General features: G+C 39.0%; 1 protein-coding gene across 30 annotated transcripts in view; it reads right to left on the reverse strand.

Moving 5' to 3' along the window:
- Positions 1-18,585, reverse strand: part of MYO9A (myosin IXA) — a 306,446-nt gene that overhangs the window by 247,298 nt on the left and 40,563 nt on the right. For 7 of the 30 annotated variants that reach the window (XM_073996175.1, XM_073996162.1, XM_073996167.1 and 4 more), the window contains exon 2: positions 8,424-8,526. The exons of the other annotated variants lie outside the window; for them this stretch is intronic. The gene's annotated coding sequence lies outside the window, so the exon portion shown is untranslated. The remainder of the gene's footprint in view (positions 1-8,423; positions 8,527-18,585) is intronic. 30 annotated transcript variants of the gene reach the window in all.

Genomic DNA, 18,585 nt, shown 5'->3' on the forward strand with positions numbered 1-18,585 from the left:
CGGGAAGGAGTCTTGGTCCCAAAGGACCACACACAGAAGAGTGTCTACCATCACCCCACCTCCATCCACCTAAATTGGACTGTGATGTAAATGAGAAATAAACTTTACTTGTATAGAGCTGCTGATATTTGGAGGGTGTTTAGGTATAGTAGTTGGGCTACCCTGACTAATGCACTATTATAAAAATTTTCCAAACCCTCTCCTATAAGGAATCCTGTCAGGAAATTCCTCTTATATTCAATCCATCAATAAGCACTATAGGTCTGCCTTTAAAATACATCCTGAACCTATTTTCTCATCATTCCCATCTCTATCATCTGCTTCAAGCCCTATCATTCTCTCACCTGAATTAGTGAAAAAGCATGGTATCCTCCCTTCTATCATTGCTCTACTATAGTCTATTTTTCCACACAGCAGGCAGAGTCACCCTTTTTAAAGGAAAATCAAACCATGCCACTCTACTTCAACGGCTCTCAACACAAATAAAACTGAAAGCTCTTACTGTAGTCTAAAAGGGCCCACATTATTTCACCCCCTCAAATTTCATCTTTCTCTCACTCCACTGAAGCCTCAGTGGTCTTTTTCTTTCTGTTTTTAAGTTTATTCCTAATTCAGAATCTTTCCACTTCCTTCCTGGTCCCTCTACTTGAACCTTCTTTCATATCACTGAGGTCTCTGTTCAAACTTCGAATCCTCAGCAACGGTTTTCCTTAGGATACTATCTAAAATAATCCTCTATCCCCCATCTTCCATCATTCTATTCCCTTATCCTGATTTATTTTTATGAAAGAATTTGATGTATTACCTAAAATTATATTTTATTTTTTGTTTGTTTACTGTCTTATTTCTCCATTAAAATGTAAGTGACTTCGTCCTTCCCATCACGGGTATCCACAGCTCAAAAATTTATTTGTTGAAGAAATAAATTCACATACACATTAATCTATTTCAGCAATCATTTTTCTTGCTTAGTCATTTTATTAAAATTCACTACATAGCTTTTTCCCCTTTTTCCTTTCTCATCTATTTTCATGCATAATATATATACACTGCTTTATTTGACTTCCTTTAAGAGCTCTTTTTAACATTAATTTGACAATGGCTAACTTTGAAAAATGAGCAAGTAATCAAAGTCCTTTCCTAAGGAAGTAATCAATCAATGATGCTGATTCAATAAGCATGCCTACCAATATGGATGGAAGAAGAGTGGCCATTTCGTGCAGCTATCTTTAACCTCAAGAATACTGCTAAATGATAGTTTCCATAACCCTAGTAATGGAGCAAGAAATAAGAAAATAAGGCTGGGTACAGTGGCTCACGTCTGTAATCCCAGCACTTTTGGAGGCCGAGGCAGGTGGATCAACTGAGTTCAGGAGTTCAAGACCAGCCTGGCCAAATATGGCGAAACTCTGTCTCCACTAAAAATACAAAAATTTGTGGGTGTAGTGACGGGCGCCTGTAACCCCAGCTACTCTGGAGGCTGAGGCAGAAGAATCGCTTGAACCTGGGAGGCAGAGGCTGCAGTGAGCTGAGGTCACACCATTGCACTCTAGCCTAGGCGACAGAGGGAAAACTCTCTCAAACAAACAAAAAAAGAAAATGAAAAAAAAATTAAACCATGAAGAATGGATATGCAGTTATATTCACATATTAATATCCGCATAATAAAATATTACTCAACCACAAAAAAGAATAAACTACTGATATCACAACAGCTAAAACACTATGTTAAACGAAAGAAGCCAGAAACAAAAAGTACGTAGGTATGATTACCCCATGAACAGACAAAACTAACCCACAATGACAGAAATTAAAATGTGTAAGTGGAGGGAAGAGGGAAGAGGCAAGATGGCCAAATAGAACCCTCCAGCAATCACCCCCGACTCCCAACAGAACACCAAACTGCACAACTATTCACACAAGAAAGCACCTTCATAAGAACCAAAAATCAGGTAAGTGATCACAGAATCTGGTTTTAACATCTTATCAAGGAAAAAGCCACTGGTGAGGGTAGGAAAGACAGTCTTGAACTGCCAACACCATCCCTGTCCTATCCTCTGGCGGCAGCCATGTTGTCCAGAGAGAATCTGTGTACTTGTGGGAGAGATAGCACAGCGATTGTGGGACTTTGCACTGAAACTCAGTGCTGTCCCATCACAGTGGAAAGCAACACAGGGCAGAATTCAGTCAGTACCTATGCAGGGAGCATTTAGACCAGCGCTAATCAGAGGGGAATTGTCCATCCCAGTGGTTGGAACCTGAGTTCTGGCTAGTCCTACCATGGCAAGCTAAAGTACTCTGGAGTCATAAATAAACTTAGAAGGCAGTCTACGCCACTAGCACTTCAATTGCTGGGCAAGTCTTGGTGTTGCATGCACTTGGAATCAGTGGACTTGAGGTGCACATGACCCAGTGAGACACCAGGTAGGGCGGCCCAAACAGTGCTTGCATTACCCCTCTCCCAGCACCAGGCAGCACAGCTTGCAGCTCCAGGAGAACCTCCTTCTGCTTAAGGAGAGGAAAGTCACATTGTCTTACAACTTGGATATCAGCTCAGCCACAACACAGTAAAGCACCAAGCAGAGTCCCGATGCCCCCATTCCAGGCTCTACATCCCAGATGCCATTCCTAGACACACCCTGAACCAGAAAGGAACCAGCTGCCATGAAAGGAAAGATCCAGTCCTGGCAGGATTTATCAACTGCTGCCTAAAAGGTCCTTGGACCTTGAATAAACTTCAGTAGCCAGCAGTGGCCAGGCAGTACTTGCCACGGGCCTTGGGCGAGACCTAGTACCATACTAGCTTCAGATGTAACCCAGTGCATTCCCAGCTGTGGTGGCCACCTTGAGAGACTCCTTATGCCTGAGACAGGGAGACAGAAGAGCAAAAAGGATTTTGTCTTGCAACTTGGGTATCAACTCAGCTACAGTAAAATAAAGCACCAAGCAGACTCCGAAAGTCCCTGATTTCCGGCCTTAGCTCATGGACAGCATTTCCAGACCCACCCTGGGCCAGAAGGGAACCCACTGCTCTGAAGAGAGACCCAAGTCTGGCAGGATTCACCACAAGCTGGCTAAAGAGCCTTCAGGCCTTGAAAAAACGTCAGTGGTAACCAGGCAGTATTCACCACGGGCCTGCAGAGGTGGTAGCCACAGGAAGAGACTCCTTCTGCCTAAGGAAAGAAGAGGAAAGAGTAAAAAGGACTCTGTCCTACAACTTAGGCACCAGCTCAGCCACAGAAAAATAAAGCACCAAGGAGATTCCTAAAGTTCCCAACTCCAGGCCCTAGCTCCCAGCCAGCATTTCCAGACTCACCCTGGGCCAGAAGGGAACCTTCCTCCCTGAAGAGAAGCACAGGAGCCTGTCTGGATTCACTACCCACTGACTAAAGCACCCTAGGGCACTCAGTAAACATCAACAGTAGCCAGCCAATAGTCACCACAGGCCTTGGGCAAGACCCCATATTGTGCAGACTTCAGGTCTGATCCAGCGCAGTCCAAGAGGCAGTGGTCATGGCAGTGCTTGGGTCATCCCTCCCCCAATTCCAGGCAGCTCAGCAAGGAGATACAGACTCCACCAGTTTGAGGAAAAGTAAGGGAAGAGAACAAGAGACTCTGCCTGGTAATCCAGATAATTCTACCAGAACTAACCCAGACCACAAAGGCGGTACCTCTATGAGTCTGTAAAAGCCACAGCGTTACTGGGGCTTGGGGTGTATCCTAACGAAGAGACAGCTACAATAACCAAAGACAGATCATAATACTCAATTCACTTTGAATACTTGGAAAACCTTCTAAAGAAGGACAGGTACAAAAAAAGCCCAGACTGCAAAGATTACAACAAATACCTAACTCTTCAATGCCCAGACACCAACGAACATCCACAAGCATCAACACCACCCAGGAAAACATGAACTCACCAAACATACTAAATAAGGCAGCAGTGAGCAAACCTAGACAGAGATAGGTGACCTTTTAGAGAATTCCAGATCATGACTCAAGATAACACAGAAGAAATTCAGAATCCTATCAGATAAACTTAACAAAGACTAAAATGATTTTTAGAAATCAAGCAGAAATTTGGGAGCTAAAAAATTCAACTGACAATCTGAAGAACGCATCAGAGTCTCTCAACAGCTGAATTAGTCAAGCAGGAGAAACAATTAATGAGCTTGAAGATAGGTTACTTGAAAATACACAGAGAAAGACAAAAGAAAAAAGAATAACATAAGAATAAAGCATGCCTACAAGATCTAGAAAATAGCCTCAAAAGGGCAAATCTAAGAGTTATTGAGGCTGGGTGCTCGATCACACCTGCAATCCCAGCACTTTGGGAGGCCAAGGTGGAAGGATCACTTGGGCCCAGGAGTTCAAGACAGCCAGGCAACATAGAGAGATTCCATCTCTACAAGATAAATATTTTTTAATTAACTGGATGTGGTTGCACAAGCTTGTGGTCCCAGCAAAGGAGGCTGAGATGGGAGGATCACTTGAACCCAAGAGGTCAAGGCTGCAACGAGCCATGATCATGTCACTGCACTCCAGCCCAGCCTGGATGACAGAGCGAGATCCCATCTATAGAGCTATAGTAACCAAAACAGCATAAAAACAGACGAATGAAACAGAATGGAGAACCCAGAAATGAATCCATACATCTATAGTGAATTCATTTTTGACAAAGGTGCTGAGAACACACACTGGGGAAAAGACAGTCTTTTCAATAAATAGTGCTTGGAAAACTGGATATCCATACGCAGAAGGGAGAAACTAGATCCCTCTCTCTCACCATATACAAAAATCAAAATTAAAATGGATTAAAGATCTAAATCTAGGACCTGAAACTATCAAACCACTAAAAGAAAACATTGGAGATCTCTCTAGGACATTTGTCTGGGCAAAGATTTGTTGAGTAATACCCCAAAAGCTCAGGAAACCAAAGCAAAAATGGACAAATAAGACTACATCAAGTCAAAAAGCTTCCGCATAGCAAAGGCAACAATCAGTAAAGTGAACAAACAACCCACAGAATGGGAGAAAATATTTGCAAACTGTCTATTTGACAAGCGATTAATAACAAGAATATATAAGGAGTTCAAACAACTCAACAGGAAAAAAATCTAAAAATCTGATTTTAAAATGGGCAAAAGACTGGAATAGACATTTCTCAAAAGACGTACAAAATGGCAAGCAGGTATATGAAAAGGTACTCAACATCACTGTACATTAGAGAAATGCAAATCAAAACTACAATGAGATATTATCTTACCACAGTTAAAATAGCTTTTATCCAAAAGGCAGACAACAAATGCTGGCAAGGATGTAGAGAAAAGAGAACACCTGTATACTGTTGGTGAGAATGTAAATTAATACAGCCACTATAAAGAACAGTTTGAAGGTTCCTCAAAAAACTAAAAACAGAACTACTACATGATCAAGCAAATTAACTGGTACGTATATACTCAAAAGAACGGAAATCAGTATATCAAAGCGGAATCTGCACTCCCGTGTTTATTGCAGCACTATTCACAATCACCAAGATTTGGAATCAACCTAACTGTCCATCAACAGACAAATGGATAAAGCAAATGTGATGCATATAACACAATGAAGTTGGTATTCAGCCATAAAAAAAGAATGAGATCCCATCATTTGCAACAACATGGATGGAACTGCAGGATATTATGTTAAGCAAAATAAGCCAGGCACAAAAAGACAAACTTTGTATTATCTCATTCATTTGTGGGAGCTAAAAATTAAAATAATTTTAACTCATGAAAATAAAGAGTAGAGTGATGGTTATCAGAGGCTGGGAAGAATATTAAAGGGGCGGAGGAGAGTGGGGATGGTTAATGGGTACAAAAATATAGTTAGAATGAATAAAACGTAGTATTTGACAGCACAACAAGGTGACTACAGTCAACAATAATTTATTTTACATTTAAAAATAACTAAAAGAAGTATAATTGAAATGCTTATAACAAAGAAATGATAAATGCTTGGGGTAGATACCCCATTTGCCCTAATGTGATTATTATACACTGTATGCTTGTATCAAAATATCTCAAGTACCCCATAAATATATACAACTACTACGTACCCATAAAAACTAAAAAGTTTTAAAAAGCATAGATGGGGCAGAGAAGAAGGGACTGACTGAAACAAGAGGGAACTCTCTGGAGTTGATGGAAATATTATGCTTATTTTTGGTGGTGATTATACCAGTGTATACCATTTTCAAAACTCATACTGAGCACTTATGATCTGTGTACTTTATTGTATGTTAATTGTTTCTCAGTTAAAATGAATTTTAAAAAGATACCGCCACACATCTAAGAAAGCAAAATATACGTAAGGTCGCAAGAAGACCTAAATACATGGAAAAATACACTATATCCAATAAATTGACTTCAGTATCATTAAGAAGCCAACTCTCCTTCAAAATGATATACAATTCCAACAAATTCAGTACAACTCCAAACAAAATTCTAGTAGGTTCTGAACAAATTAACAAGCTGATTCTCAATGTGTATTTGAAATCTAATGGACCTAGAATAGCCAAGACAATCTTAAAGAATAACAAAGTTGGAGGACTTATACTACCAAATAGCAAGACTTAGTACGAGGCCACAAAAAGTATAGTACTTGGTACAAGGAGAGACATAAGAGAATCCAGAAACGGGCTCCTATACAATGATGTTCTAACTTAAAACAAAGATGCCACTGCAATTCAGTATGGGGAAAGGAAAGCCTTCTATGTCAATGGTGCTGAACCAACTGGATTGTCTAGAAAAATTAATTCATGGACAAAAATTACTTTATGATGGATCATAGACCATGAAAGGTAATAAAATTAACATTTCCAGAATAGACCCAATAAGAAGATTTACATGAGCCAGGCACGGTGGCTCACACCTGTAATCCCAGCACTTTGGGAGGCCAAGGCAGGTGGAACACCTGAGGTCGGGCATTCACCAGCCTGAGCAACATGGAGAAACCCTGCCTCTACTAAAACTACAAAATAAGCCGGGCATGGTGGTGCATGCCTGTAATCCCAGCTACTCAGGAGGCTGAGGCAGGAGAATGGCTTGAACCCGGGAGGCGGAGGTTGTAGTGAGCTGAGATCATGCCACTGCACTCCACCCTGGGCAACAAGAGTGAAACTCCGTCTCAAAAAAAAAGAAAAAAAAGAATATTTACATGAACCTAGAGTGGGATCTTGAACAGAAACACACACACACACACACACACACACACACACACACACACTACGTACTAACCATAAAATAAATTTGACTTTATTAAAATTAAGAACTTCTATTCAATAAAAACCATTGAGAGTAAAAAGGCACAAAAGATACCTGCAATACACATATCAAACCAAAGACTTATATCCAGATTTTTGTAAAAACAGCTAAAAATAAGAAAACAACTGCCCAATCTTTTTAATGAGCAAAAGACTTCAACAGATTATGATGAGGATATATAAAAGGCCAAAATGGATATGAAAAATAAACTCAACATCTGTGGTAGATCATTGTTCAAAAATATTCACTTCTTACTTATCCTTATGTGCACTGAAGACATATACTTCTGCAACCATGAATTTGGGCTACACCACAACTGAGTTTAAGGAGTAGGTCAGCAGACATGACATAAACTGGTCTTGAAATATGCTTGAACAACCGAATATGCCTTCTTGCACTTGTGTTACCACCAAGAAAAGAATATGCCCCATCTGGCCTACTGGTGCACATAAGAAGATGAGATACACAAAGCAGAGCTGTCCCAGCTGACCCACAAATCCATAACCAAGAAACAAATACTTGTGTACCACTGGAGATTTTCAGGTTAAGCAGTAATAGTCGACTAATATAGGCCAAGTGTGGTGGCTCACACCTGTAATCCCAGCACTTTGGGAAGCCGAAGCGGGGGGATCACAAGGTCAAGAGATCGAGATCATCCTGGCCAACATGGTGAAACCCTGCCTCTACTTAAATTACAAAAATTAGTTGGGCGTGGTGCTGCGTGCCTCTAGTCCCAGTCACTCAGGAGGCTGAGGCAGGAAAATCGCTTGAACCCACGAGGCGGAGGCTGCAGTGAGCTGAGATCACACCACTGCACTCCAGCCTGGCAACAGAGTGAGAATTGGTCTCAAAAAAAGAAGAAGAAAGAAAAAAGCCAGATAAAAAAGTACATACTAAATTATCCCATTTATATGAAGTCCACAGACAACATAAATCTATGCATATAGACACCAGAAGCATGGTTTCCTTAGAGGAGAGGAAGTTATATAGGCAGGGCACAAAAGGAAGGCCTTACAAAGTTTTATAAACATTCTGTATCTTAATCTAGATGGTGGATAACCGGTATATACATATGTAAGAAATTTTTAACTGTAAATACTGAAGATTTATGCACTTTACTTTATGTTACATGAGAATTGCTTGAACCCGGGAGGCAGAGGTTGCAGTGAGCTGGGATTGCGCCGTTGCTCTCCAGCCTGGGCAACAAACAGCGAAACTCCGTCTCAAAAAAAAGAAAAAGAAATTAGTTATTTGTGGTAAAAAGGAATTTGAGGGCAAAAATAGAAATAAAAGAGATTGGTTATTTGAAGTTAAACTGGTATTCCATACAATAAATGTATTATTATATACATTATATATTACAGTATATAATCATACATTAATATATCATATATAGGTAATTATTAGTAATATTGATAATTATATGTTATATAATTATGTAATATAATCTTATGATATAATCTATTAACTATATTCATTAAATAAATTTATATTATATTTAATTTAATATACTTATTAAATATATTGATATTAATACTATATAAATTAAGATTGTCTCAAAATTACATTTTACCATAATCACTAAATACCTGGGAAAAGTACAAATATTAGCATCTGGTTTAAAAATTATTCCCAATATTAATTAATTTTATTTTATTTTATTTTTGAGACAGAGTCTCACTCTGTTGCCCAGGCTGGAGTGCAGTGGCACGGTATCAGCTCACTGTAACCTCCACCTCCCGGGTTCAAGTGATTCTCCCGCCTCAGCCTCCCGAGCAGCTGGGATTACAGGCGCCTGCCAACACCTGGCTAATTTTCTGTATTTTTAGTAGAAACGGGGTTTCACCATGTTGACCAAGCTGGTCTCAAATTCCTGACCTCATGATCCGCCCGCCTTGGCCTCCCAAAGCTCTGCGATTACAGGCGTAAGCCACCACACCCAGCCCCCAATATTTATTTTTAAAATATTACACACTATTTTAACAGTTTCAAAATAAACTAACCTTTTGCCCTTCTACTGGGACGCCACATGGAGACTAGACTATAACCAAAACATGAACTTTAAATAACTTAAAATCCCTCCCTCCACAAGACATATTTCTATTGTTTGCAAAATGAGATTTTATTTTTTTGATAAAACAGTGTAATATAAAGAACTTAGAAAGCTTCTGTGCTTTTATGCATTTAAATAATACAATTCCAGAAGCTTCAAATGTTTACTCATTCTATTAAAAATCTCTTAAGGCTATAAAAAAAACCTTCATATTGTTTTACTCTGCAAATTTTCTACTCTGTAGAAACCCCCTCAAGTTTACTCATAAGTACAACACAAAGCACAGTTTAACAGAATAACTAAAAACCTTAGAATTCTTAGTGAAAAGACATTAAAACTACAATTATAAATGATTTTCTTTTCTAAGTCATTTATTCTGAAATTTCCTTTTACTAGTTTAACATATTTGCCTATAGGACTATCAAATCACCCTTCGATAGTCCTTATAGAAAAAAAGAAACAGCTTTCTCACTAGGCTTCCATTCTCTACATAAAGATATTAAGTAAGCAAGCATCTAGTGACTCCTATGAGATAAAGAATGTCCTACACCTCAGTAGTATTTCTCTGAAATTCTGTAATATTTATTTTACTATTTTTTTTAAAAAAAAGCTCCTCTTTATTGAGAATATATAGTTGGACACTGTGCTGTGTGCTTAATATGTATTACTTCATTTAACAAGAAATATGTGATACTATACCCATTTCTAGATTTAAAAAACTAAAGCCCCAGATGTGATGTTCCCAAGATACTACAACTACTACGTTGATGATTACAAACTAGATCCCAATTTCTCTTTTTTTTTTTTCCTTTTTGGGACAGGGTCTCATTCTGTTGCCCACGGCTCACTGCAGCCTCGATCTTCCTGGCTCAAGCCATCCCCCCTCCTCAGCCCCCCAGGTAGCTGGGACTACAAGTGAGAGCCACCACGCCCGGTTAATTTTTTAATTTTTATTACTTTTTGTTTTTTGCAGAGACAGGGTCTCCCTATGTTGCCCAGACTAGTCTTGAAGCCCTGGGATCAAGTGATCCTCCCACCTTGGCCCCACAAAGTGCCGGGATTACAGGTGTGAGCCACCATACCCAGCCATATCCCAATTTCTTTACCAATATGCTACTCTTAGCACAAATAAGAGCCATGACAATAATTAATGATAATGAATAATAACTGCATCAAACACTCTCAGAGCATTTACTATATGTTTTAATCATTCCATCCTCATAACAACCCTAAGGAAAGGCACACTATTATGTCTTGTTTTACACAGCAAGAAACTGAAGTACATAGACTTTGCCACTTGTCTAAGGTTGCGGGCCAGTACATGGTAGAGCCAGGATGTGGACATCAGCAGTCCAGCCCTAGAATCTGGGCTTTAAACCACTATGCCACTTTGCCTTTCACAAACTGCCTTATACTGCCTCATAGCTGATAAGGTACATATCACATCTCCTTTATGAACTCACAAGTTCTTAGGTAGCAAAGACCAAGACTTCTAACCTAATCAGCATTAGACTTTCGCCACCACAGGGGCCGGTAAATAATAAAAAGAAACTAGAAGGTGCACGAGGTCCTGGAAAGCTTCTTTTTAGTAGTGACTCTTGAGGTTAACCTTGCCACTGAACTCTACAATTGTATATGTAATTGTTTAGTATATATTTGATAGTCTCCCCTACTAGTATATAGGCTTGTTAAGGGTAGAATATTTCTTTGTCTTTCCATCTGCTACACAACATTCAAAAATTAATAAAAATTCAAAAAAATGTTTGTTGAATAAACATGTGAAACTCTATTACAGAGGGTTATACTTCACAATCCCTACTATCAACAGAATCAATACACGATCTCTAGATAAAAGAGATTCACAGCAATTAAGTAATTTGTGGTAAACCACTTATCACGTTATGGAAGCAGACAGGAGAATAGAGAAAGATAGTGATAGAAGGTAGAAACATATATTACTTAAGCCCAACAGTAAATATGGGAGCAAAGTAAAGTTAAACGGTGACTCTTTTTTCTTCTTTAATTTGCATACTCATGAATTTTTATCCCTTCATTTTCTTTCAGAATACCCTTCAGTTGAGTACCTCTTTTGACTTTCAATTAGAATCTAGGAAGGGCGAGGGGGCCAGGTGTGGTGGCTCACGCCTGTAATCCCAGCACTTTGGGAGGCCAAGGCAGGTGGAATGCCTGAGCTCAGGAGTTCGCGACCAGCCTAGGCAACACGGTGAAACCCTGTCTCTACTAAAAATACAAAAAAAAAAAAAAAAAAATTAGCTGGGCATGGCGGCATGTGCCCGTAGTCCCAGCTACTCAGGAGGCTGAGGCAGGAGAACTGCTTGAACCCAGGAGGTGGAGGTTACAGTGAGCCGAGATATCGCCACTGCACTCCAGCCTGGGCAACAGAGCAACACTACGTCTCAAAATAAAAAGAATGGAGGTAGACCTGGAGAGGTGGCTCATGCCTGTAATCCCGGCACTTTGGGAGGCTGAGGCAGGTGGATCACCTAAGGCCAGGAGTTCGAGACCAGCCTGGCCAACATGGTGAAACCCCATCCCTACTAAAACTACAAAAAAAAAAAAAAAAATTAGCCAGACATGGTGGCACATGCCTGTAGTCCCAGCTACTCAGGAGGCTGAGGCAGGAGAATCACTTGAACCAGAAGGCAGAGGTTGCAATGAGCAGAGACTGTGCCATTGTACTCTGGTCTGGGCAACAGATTGACACTCTGTCTTAAAAAAAAAAAAAAAAAAGAATGAGGGGCAGGCCTCAATCTATGGGTTAGTCCACTTATAAGCTCTACAAATATCCGCACATTTTGGAGGCCTTGTTGACAAGACAGATATACTCAATGACACAACAAAATACTGAGACTTAGGCAGGAGAATTGCTTGAACCCGGGAGGTGGAAGCTGCAGTGAACCAAAACCGCGCCACTGTACTCCAGCTGGGCGATAAAGTAAGATTCCATCTCAAAAATGAAAAAAAGACACAGTGATCAACGGAACAGAATAGAGAACCCAGAAACAAAGCCACATACCTACAATCAACTGATCTTCAATAAAGTTGACAATAATAAACACTGGAGAGATGACACCCTATTCAATAAGTGCTGCTGGAAATACTGGCTAGCCATATGCAAAAAATAAAACTGGACCCCTACCTCTCACCATACACAAAAATTAACTCAAGATGGATTAAACACTTAAATGTAAGACCTCAAACTATAGAAGTCCTAGGAGGAAACTAGAAAAAAACTCATCTGAACATTGGCCTAGGCAAAGAATTTATGACTAAGACTTCAAAAACAGCTGCAATAAAACCAAAAATTTACAATCAGGGCTTAAACTAAAGAACTTCTACATAGCAAAATAAAAATATCCACAGAGTAAACAGACAACCTACAAAATGGTAGAAAATATATGCAAACTATGCATCTGACAGAAGACTAACATCTGGAATCTATAAGGAACTTAAATCAACAAGAAAAAACAAAACTATCTAATTAAAAGGTGGGCAAAGGACATGAACAGGTACTTCTCAAAAAGTGACATACAAGCAGCCAACAAACATGAAAAAAAAGGCTCAGCATCACTAATCATCAGGGAAATGCAAATGAAAACCACAGAGATACCATCTCAAACCAGTCAGAATGGCTATTATTAAAAAGTCAAAAAATAACAGATGTTGGCAAGGATGCGGAAAAAAGGGAACACTTACACATTTGGTAGAAATATAAATTAGGGCCAGAAGCAGTGGCTCAAGCCTGTAATCCCAGCACTTTGGGAGGCCAAGGTAGGTGGATCACTTGAGATCAGGAGTTCAAGATCAGCTTGGTCAACATGGTGAAACCCCGTCTCTACTAAAAATACAAAAATTAGCCAGGCATAGTAGCACATGGCTATAATCCCAGGTTACAGAGGCAGGTTACAGAGGAGGCTGAGGCAGGAAAATCGCTTAAGCCCAGGAGGCAGAGGCTGCAGTGAGCCATGATCCCACCACTACACTCCAGCCTGGGCGACAGAGCAAGACTCCATTTCAAAAAAAAAACAAAAATAAAAAAGAAATGTCAGTTAGTTCAACCCTTATGGTAAACAGTATGGATATTTCCCGAAGAACTAAAAATTAAACTACCATTTGACCCAGCAATCCCACTACTATCTACCCAAAGGAAACTAAAGTTTTCTATCAAAAAGATTCCTGCTTAGCCAGGTGTGGTGGTATATGCCTGTAGTCCCAGCTATTCGGGAGGCTGGGGTGGGAGGATCACTTGAGCTCAGGAGGTAGAGAGGCTGCAGGGAGCCAAAATCATGCCACTGCACTCCAGCCTGGGGTGACAGAGTGAAACCCCATGTCAAAAAAAAAAAAAAAAAAAAAAAAAAGTATATATAACATACATAAAAGAGAAAAAAATACCTACACTTTTTTTTTCTTCTTTTGAAACAGTCTCGCTCTGTTGCCCAGGCTGGAGTGCAGTAGTATAATCTCGGCTCACTGCAAGCTCCATCTCCCAGGTTCATGCCATTCTCCTGCTCCAGCCTCCTGGGTAGCTGGGACTACAGACGCCCGCCACCACACCTGGCTAATTTTTTGTATTTTTAGTAGAGATGGGGTTTCACCATGTTAGCCAAGATGGTCTCCATCTCCTGACCTCGTGATCTACCCACCTCGGCCTCCCAAAGTGATGGGATTACAGGCGTGAGCCACAGCGCCCAGCCAAAAGATACCTACACTCTTATGTTTATCACAGCACTATTCAAAATAGCAAAATTACGGAATCAATCATCAATCTAAGTGCCCATCAATGGCAGATTGAGTAAAGAAAATGTGATACATATACACCATAGAATATTACACTACCATAAAAAATAATGAAATCATGTCCTTTGCAGCAATATGAATGCAGCTGGAGGCCATTATCCTAAGTGAATCAATGCAGAAACAAAATGAAATACCAAATATTCTGACTTTTAAGTGCCAGCTAAACAGTGAGTATAGATGGACATAAGGATGAAACACTGGGGACTCCAAGGAGTGCGGGAAGGGAAGGGGAGGAGGGAAAGGCTGAAAAACTACCTGTTGGGTATTATGTTCATTATTCGGGTGATGGGTTCAATAGAAACCCAAACTCCAGCACTACACAATATACCCTTATAAGGAACCCGCACATATACACCCTGAATCTAAAATTAAAAAAAAAAAAGAAAAGACACCTTCACTCATATGTTTATTACAGCACTAGTCACAAATAGCATTGTTCACAAGTCATGGTCTCAACTTAAGTGTCCATCATGGACATTATTATTCTCTTACCTCCCTATAAGTAGACATATTTCCCTTTAAGACCAGTCATGGTTAGTAATCAATTCTTACTGAATCATCCTCTAATAATATGAACATAATTTAGGACAGTCTGGAGATGTTAACAATTTGTTCCCACAGCTGAAACTTAGCCATTACTTATCACCTTTCAAGTGTGACCGTCCATTACTACATTAATACATTCACCTCTAAATATCATTAAGACTCAGATCAGCAACTTGTGTAACATTTGCCCCAAATACTTAAAAATCATTCACTTGGCTCCTGTAATAAAAATGGATCAGAAGAGGTCATTATTTCAACCAACTACCACCACAATTGTCAGGGTCCATGGAACATCAAACAATTACAACAAAATAATACCATCTTGCGACAGCCATTATATCCAGGCATACCCCTGCTCTTTGTTCCATAGAGTCAACATATAACTCTTATTCACATCTCAAGGAATCTAACTTAAAATATATTCCATGGATGACCTCCTAAAAACTGAAAGAAATTTAGATTTAAAAAAGCCACACTTTGATTGAACAAACAAATACATACCTATAGCCGAGGTTAGCTGTTTAACAACAGTTCAACGTGGCAATGATTTTATAGCAAAAGTCCCTGGGGAGTTATAAAAACAGAAACCTAGCACTGATACACAGTAATCTTCTGATACAAAGTAATTTGATATACAGTAATTTGGACAACTCTTACAGACAGAATTGAGGTATCTACTAACAGAAAGGAAACAAAAGGAAAGGCCACCAATGATAAGTATTATGTAAATATGGTAGGTATCACAGCCTAATAAAATTAAAAGACTCTCCACAAATTTCTGAAAAAACAGAAGTAGCTGTGTGACCTGGGACAAGTTATTTAACTTCAAATATTATTCACTGGGATTTAATCATGGTCTACTTCTGGGGTCCACAAACTTATTCTCTACAAAGGGCCAGACTAAGTATTTTAGATTTTACAGGTCATATGGTCTGTGTCCCAACTACTCAACTCTTCTTTTGCAGAATTAAAGAAGCTATAAACAAAAATTTACCCTCACATCGCCTGCCTTTTACACATAAAAACTGAAGTCTAGAAAAAAATTAACTGATGGAAATTTAGATTTGACTAGGCAACTATGTGATAATAATAATAATAAATTAACCATGCTTTCAGTGGAAATGAGAAAACCAAGGCTTAAGTCATCTCAGATTCCATCAAATTTGTTCATGCTATTAAAAACTTACTAGAATACCACCTTTTCAATCTGTACTAAACAAGAAACTAATAAAATGAAATGCTGAAAGTTCTTTCAGTTAGAATGTAAAAAGTCACAAGGGAGAATCACTCCACTGTATTAAAAAGAAAAAGCTAAACTATAAAATCCAAATTTTAAAACTCAGAGAGCTGAGAATACAAAGAAGTCTGAAAAAAAAAAAAAAAAAAAAAAAAACCACAACCATTCCAGAAAGGGAAAAGCCCTTTCTAGGCTAACAGACAAGTGACTACTTTCAACTCTGAGATCACGGTGAACACAGGAATGAATAATCCTATAGACTGATACAGGAATGAATAATCCTATAGACTGATCAAATTCCAAAGAAACCCCACAAGTAAAGTTAATCAAAACAAACTAAAAATTCTTCCCCATGGAGCTTTAATAGAGTATACATCAATGTGCACTAATCTAGGGGTAGACTAGGAGGGCAAAGTGAGATGATCTGCAGGGTAGAAAGTCAAGTGCAGTGCTAAAGCAGAGAGATCCCTGGAAATTAGCTATACTTAAATTTCAAGATCTATTGTAGAGTGAAGACCGAATTCTCCCTTAAAACACTTAAAACCAAAATTAACTACAGTTGTAGCTCAGCCCATACATAACTCAATTCCATGTCAGAATTAATATTTTAGTCCCTAACCTTTGATCTGTCTGAGGAATTAGCATGTCTTTTCTCAGGAAGAAGCAGTTAGGAATTTCATTTTCACTGCTTTTTTTTTTTTTTCTTGAGACAGAGTTTTGCTCTTGTTGCCTAAGCTGGAGTGCAATGACGCGATCTTGGCTCACTGCAACCTCTGCCTCCCAGGTTCAAGCAATTCTCCTCCCTCAGCCTACCAAGTAGCTGGGATTACAGGCGTGTGCCACCACGCCCAGCTAATTTTGTATTTAGTACAGACAGGGTTTCACCATGTTGGCCAGGTTGGTCTCAGACTCCTGACCTCAAGTGATCCACCTGCCTCGGCTTCCCGAAGTGCTGAGATTACAGGCATGAGCTACCACGCCCAGCCTTCACTGCTTTTTACATTTAATATTCATATATAATAAAAATTACAGGATAGTCAAAGAGTCGTGAAAATGTGACTTACAGGAAAGAGAAAAAAGTCAAAACTAACCCACAGATGATGCAGATTGGAATGAGCAAAGACTTTAAAATGAATCTTATAAAAACATAAGATATTATTATGTATAATCCTATAGAGAGAAAAATATTGATTAAATATATTTTGTCAGAGAAGAAGAAATTTGGGGGAAAAAAGAGCCAAATGGAAATTCTCAAATTAAAAAACATAATATTTGAAAAGTTCACTAAATAGATTTAATAACAGATGAGACACAGATAAGATCCATGAATTCAGAGAGATCAACACAAACTATCCAAATTAAAACAAAGAAGGCCAGGCACAGTGATTCACGCCTGTAATCCCAGCACTTCAGGAGGCCGAGACAGGACAACTGCTTGAGTCCAGGAGTTCAAGAACAGCCTGGGCAATATAGCAAGACCCTGTCCCTACAAAAAAAAATTTATAATGAAAATAATAATAAAGTAAGAAATACTAAAGTAATTTCTTCAGACTGAAGGAAAATAATCTCAGAAGTCTAGATCTGCAAGAAGGAATGAAGAGTACTAGAAAATACTGTGAACATGACAGCTATGTCTACTGTTACTACTTCTATTCAACACTGTACCAGAGGTAACAGCAAGTGCCATAAAGCAATAAAAAGAACTGAAGGCATGAAGATTGGAGGAAGAATTAAAACTATCTTTATGGGCCAGGAGTGGTGGCTTATGTCTGTAATCCCAGCACTTTGGGAGGCTAAGGTGGGCGGATCACTTGAGGTCAGGAGTTTGAGACCAGCCTGGCCAACACGGCAAAATCCCATCTCTACTAAAAATGCCATAAATTAGCCAGGCATGGTGCCATGTGTCTGTAATATCAGCTACTAGGGCGGCTGAGGCAGGAGAATCGCTTAAACCTGGGAGGCAGAGGTTGCAGTGAGCTGAGATCATGACACTGCACTCCAGCATGGGGGCCAGAGCGAGACTCTGTCACAAAAAAAGAAAAAAAAATTTTTTATTCTCAGATAATGAGACTTTATATACAGAGGATCCAAAGGAATAGACAAACTAGTAAAACTAATCATTGAATTTGGCAAGTTGAAAAGATATAAGTTCAATCTACACAAATCAAGTATATTTCTAAATACTCCATGAAAGAATGGAAAATGACATTTTAAAAATAATACCATTTATAATTTAATCAAAAAACAAACACTCAGCAATAAAATTAACCAGAATACGTGAAAAATCTCTAATGTGAAAACTATGAAACTTTGCTAAAAGAAATTAAAATCTCAATGAATGTAGATATACCATGTTCAAGAAGAGGAAGACTCAGTATTACTAAGATGTGAATTTCCCAAAACTCATCTATAGATTCAACACAATCCCAATCAAAATCCCAGCAAAGTTACTTGGTGAATACTGACAAACTTACATCGTTTACATGGAAAAGTAAAAGACCAAGAATAGGCAACACAATATTGAAGGAGAAAAACAAGGTCAGACACTACAAGATTTTTCAAGCTTACCATAAAACTACAGTATATCAAGACTGGCAAAACAATGCACAAATAGATCAGTGAAACAG

The sequence above is a fragment of the Macaca fascicularis genome, chromosome 7, assembly GCF_037993035.2.
Source record: "Macaca fascicularis isolate 582-1 chromosome 7, T2T-MFA8v1.1".
Taxonomy (NCBI): Eukaryota; Metazoa; Chordata; class Mammalia; order Primates; family Cercopithecidae; genus Macaca; species Macaca fascicularis.